Source organism: Marmota marmota, unplaced genomic scaffold, assembly GCF_001458135.2.
Source record: "Marmota marmota marmota unplaced genomic scaffold, marMar, whole genome shotgun sequence".
Lineage (NCBI taxonomy): Eukaryota > Metazoa > Chordata > Mammalia > Rodentia > Sciuridae > Marmota > Marmota marmota.
Genome location: NW_025999968.1, coordinates 41,155,917 through 41,161,135, shown reverse-complemented (window position 1 = coordinate 41,161,135; position 5,219 = coordinate 41,155,917). Strand labels below are relative to the sequence as shown.

At 28.9% G+C, this 5,219-nt stretch overlaps 1 pseudogene; it reads left to right on the top strand.

Moving 5' to 3' along the window:
• The first annotated feature begins 4,543 nt into the window (after positions 1-4,543).
• LOC107136109 lies at positions 4,544-4,867 on the top strand (annotated as a pseudogene).
• Positions 4,868-5,219: the final 352 nt, after the last annotated feature.

Here is a 5,219-nt window from a genome sequence, read left to right as displayed (position 1 = left end):
AAAAAATGTTACTCCCAAGCATCTACATTAATATGGCAATATTCTAGATTCTAATGGTAAATTGGAAAAAGTACTTTAAATTGAATATCTAGCAATGTGAGAGTCATTAGATATACTATATCCACATTATTGAGTGTTAAACAATCTTTGCTATGTTATTTCTAAAGACTTTCTGATAAACTTTCAATATATAGTTGAAACAGGATTAAAAATTAATAATATGGCAATGATAGTATAGCCATACAGTAGAATGTAATACAACAGCTGAAATGAATAACTAGAAAATATGCTAACTGGGAAGAAACTCAGATATAACATTAAGCATAAATATAAGTTATTAAGGAATACTTTTATATACATAGTACTGTGTAGTGTAATACAAAACATCCTGTACAGAAGCAACAAATACCAAATTCTATCTCATGTTTATGTGAGAGAAAAAAGATTTGAGGGCTTCATGTGGGCATTTTGAGTATAGTATTTACTTGCAAACTGTTTGCATTCTGAAATGTTTAAAAATTAATTTTTGAAAAAATAATGAACTGGAATAAAAGTTGGAAAGAGAAAAAATATGTAATATACAGTTCCATGTGTTAAATTGCAGGAATTGTGCATTTTTTTTCTTTTTTGAATTTTGTGTGTCTATTCAATGTACATTCATTACTTTTACAGTGAGGGAAAATAACTTTATCACTAATAATAATTTAAATGATTCAAAGTTTAAGTGAATTTTCATTCTAACATCCAAATTAGCCACTTATTTTTATACTTGAGTTTCTAGATTTTTATTTATTTTGTATATTGTTTGTATTGGGATTATATATATATATATATATATATATATTTTGAGTCTCATAAAGCACACATAAAATTTATTGTTTCTGTAATAGAAGAGGAATTTCAGAATTTGTGTTTTCTAAATTTCTATAGTTCAACTTTAATTTACTTACAAATAATCATGAGAATAATATAATAATTATTTTTAATTTCTGAATATAGACCTTACTCTTCAATAACATAAAATATTGTAGACTGGTATTATTTCTGTGCATCATACCTAAATTCTCCATTCTTCTAACAGAGTAGTTGATAGAAAAATAATTATTTTAAAAATGTGCTCTTAAAAATATCTGTCCTTGTCTAAGATAATACTAAAGATAGTATATATGTTTTCAATGCAGTGATTATTAAATAGAAGCTGAAATTTGAAGTTTAGGTAGATTAATTTCAGGCTGACATAAACTCAGAAACATTTTAAATTTGAAATTCTCATTGCAAAAAGTAACTTATGGTTTATTGTTTTTTAGGTGAGAACTTCTCCTCTGTTTAGTGTTTGTCTTTTTCTCTTCCAAAATGTATGGGATTCTGAAGCTAAGTCAGTTCTTAAAAGCTTTCTGAAGACACAAATAATATGGAGAATCAATGGTTCCAGCTGTTAGTCTCTCTTATAACTCAAAATACATGTTCTAAAATTGTGAGACACTGTGCACCAAGACTAAGGCTTGCCTGATCTTTCACAATTAATTCTTCATATTGATCAGATCAGTCTGCTTTTGCTTCACGATCAAATGTATTTGTGTGCATCACTCATCAACAAGAATATGATCTAAGAAATGCATAGAATTTTGTATTTGTTAGGCAATTTAGACATCATAGAGTATACAAACAGGAACCTAAATGAGATAGTCTATACATACCTAGGTTGTATGGTTTATACCTTCACATATGCTGTATGTCAATGATGGAGAGGTCATTATGTAGCATATAAATCTATAGTTTCCATGAAAGGGTCTTTTTGGAATGAGACTCTGGCTATATTCCTTTGGGGACATATTCTAATCTTTGGAATTTAAACTTCTTGAAAAAGTTCTACCAAGATGCAAAAATCTTCCAGTGTTAAAAACACTTAGTTTTCACTTCTAAATTTCAATGCTGCATTGCATATACATAACTAATTAGTGATACCAAACCCAGTAATATCGATAATAGCTCCAAGTAATTGAATATTGAATATGTGCCAGGGAATTTACCTATATGTTTACTAATCTTCTAATAATTATTCTTAAATATTACCAACCATGTTTTATAGATGAAGTTTAAGTTCAAAATTATATAAAGCATACCAAATTCTTTAAGTGAATACTATTTTATCAGAGACACCCATACTTTTTTCATTCAAGTTTAATGCCTACCTGCCAAAATAAAACAATAATAATGGCCTCTAGATTGCAATCTCTTCTATGTTCTTTCCATTTAATATTTTTATAGAAGGGGAGAAAAAATGAAGACGGTAAGGCAAAAGAAGACCAAAGAAAAGCAGATAAAATAAAATAGATGAGAAATTTTAAAAAAATATATACAATGTTAGAAAGTACTCTTCAAAGGCCAGACACTATACAATATGAAAAAAAAAAAAACCGAAAATTTTTAAAGAATTACTGAAACTGCTTTCCTTATTTCTTTATTAAATATACCTCCTAATGTTCTAAATGGAAGACAAATTAGTGAGAGCATCATTTTAAGCCTGAAATATATACTTTTTTAAAAAAAAGGACAATGAAAATGCTCTTTTGAGGTATAGAATTTTTAAGTTAAATACTCTTCATAAATAGTCATTTTTCTCAACTGTTTTCCATATCTCACCACAAAAAATCTAAAAAATCATGAGTTATATTTAACTCTTATATTTTAACTTACTTTAACAAATCTCATGCCCTTAAGATATGAAGTAATTGGAGTAGTAAAAATGCACACTATTACTCTGTAGAAAAATATTTCAATATAAAATCGTAATATTCTTTGAAATTGAATCCCAATTATCACAGGAACCTTTCTATACAATAAATATATATATTTTTTAAATTCTTTGGAGAAGTGTGCATGTTCCTTCATTTTTTTAACAGAACACAGAGATATTATTGAACATAAGTAATTTTACCTGGCTCTATAAATTCTTTAATCATAGATAATTTAATTATTTTGTGTTTATCACATCACATTTTAATATAAAGCAATGTAAACAACTGCTTATATAATTATTCACATAACAATAACAAATAATCTATCTAAACAATCATTACTCATATCTTTAAATAATTAAAGAACAAAGACTAGAATTTTAGATTTGACTGCTGTTTAATTGATCCTTTTCAAGAATGGCTAATGCCTAAGAAGTTGTATGGTATTTTCAACTATCAACTACTATTGTTGTCACATAAAATAATTTTAACCAATTAATACTTTTGAATTCTACCTGTATATGAATATAGATAATGGTGATTGCTATTTAAGGCAACTTTAGTCAATATTATATTCATCAAGATACATTATACATTATACTACTGATAGACTGTAATGACAATTAGAAATTTTGATTTTTTATTAGATCTTAATAAATATTGATATGTCAACTATTATTGATTACAACCATATTAGAAGGGAAAATTGTCAATTACTTTGATGCTTTTGTAGTTATTCAGATCATTTTAAAATGTAATATGAAATATATGTGGATATGTATTTCACATGTTCAACTTAAAATGCATGATAAAACCAACAGTAACTATCACATAATGCAATAAATGTAATACATACCAATATAACAAAAACTCTCTAAACAACTTCCTTCCCTGCCTTCCTCTACAGAGGAGAGGAGATCATGCTTCCAATGCTTTTATCATACATTTGTGATTCTCTATCACTTTATTACATATTTCCATCTACTTAAAATATAACTTATTTTTCTTATTTCATGTTTATGAAAACTGTAAGCCATCTTCTGTGAATTGTTTCCCACAGCTTTGTATTTCTAAAATTTGTCATCATTAATGAATGCATATTTTTTATACTTTTAGTGCTTTGAAATATTCCATTGTTTTAGTAATTTGCAATTTATTTACCTATTCTCATGTTTATGAGCATATAAGAGTGTTTCTAGTTCTTTCTCATGAATAATATTGCTATGAAGATTCTTTATATGTATAATTGTTACTAAATACAAAACTCATTTTATTTAGGAGTGACATTAATGGACTTAGATTATATTAATTATAGTGTTACACCAACTTAGCAACTGGATCAAAATATGCAAATAATTAAAATTTATTAAACCTTTATTTCTTTCTTATTTCATAGTCCAAGCAGCTGATTGAGCTCCATGTAATAATCCAAGGATTAAGGTTTTTTTTTTCCTTCTGTGACAAATATGTTTTACATATGATTATCAGAAGTGGGAAGACAACACTAAGATGGTGTACCCATGTCTTAGAAATCTCAGCCCAGAAATCGTGTACCTCACTGGGATGAGTTGAATTGTGTCCTTTCCAAACTTATATGTTGAAGTTCCAAACTCCAGAATTTCAGAAAGTAACTGTATTTGGAGATATGGACTTTAAAAAACTGATTAAGATAAAATATGTCATTAGGAGATGTTTCCTTCACCCAATAATATGTCCTGGATCTTTATATAATAAAGAGTGAGAGAGAAGCTTCAGGCTGTAAGCACTTGGTGCTTATGCTGATGGAGAGGGACCGTAGCACTGCGATGGTGCTGCTGCAGAACAAGCAGTTCCTGACAGAGCTGACTAGACTCTTTCAGAAGTGTCGGTTGTCCTGTAGGCATCGTCTTGAAGATGTATGATGTTTGAACTATATCTGCCCCAAGGAAGGGTTCTGTGGAGGGCATTGAGCCCTGAGAAAACAAGTGTCTGTTGAGAGCAATGGATGAGGAAAAAGATCAGCACTATGGTGAGCGCTAAAGAAATTAGTGAGTTTCAGATTATTATTCTAATTACTGAGAGCTATGATGGATGGGCTGATGAAGAGAGACAGGAAGAGCAAGAGTTGGAAGAGCAAAGCAGCTCACTGAATTCCCAGCCTTTACCAATGAACCATTCAGTCGCTATTTTTCTTTGTTTTATAGATCTGCCCATAAAGCTAACTTTCTGGCTCCCCCACTGATAACTACTTTCATGTGATATTAGGCTTATTTTGGAGTGAAGAAAGGTTGCAGTGTTTACAAGATAGGTGTGTTGTTAAACTGGTTTATTTCAGGTCTGTGATGCATGGATATATATTTCTTAAATATATTTTTAAAATATTACTGTAGTCACCTCTGTGAAGAGCAATGTATCATTAAACACCTGTTTATTTAAAAATAAAGAACAAAATAAAAAGTGACAGAAATACATGCAAAGATACATCTATACAGAGGAAAGGGG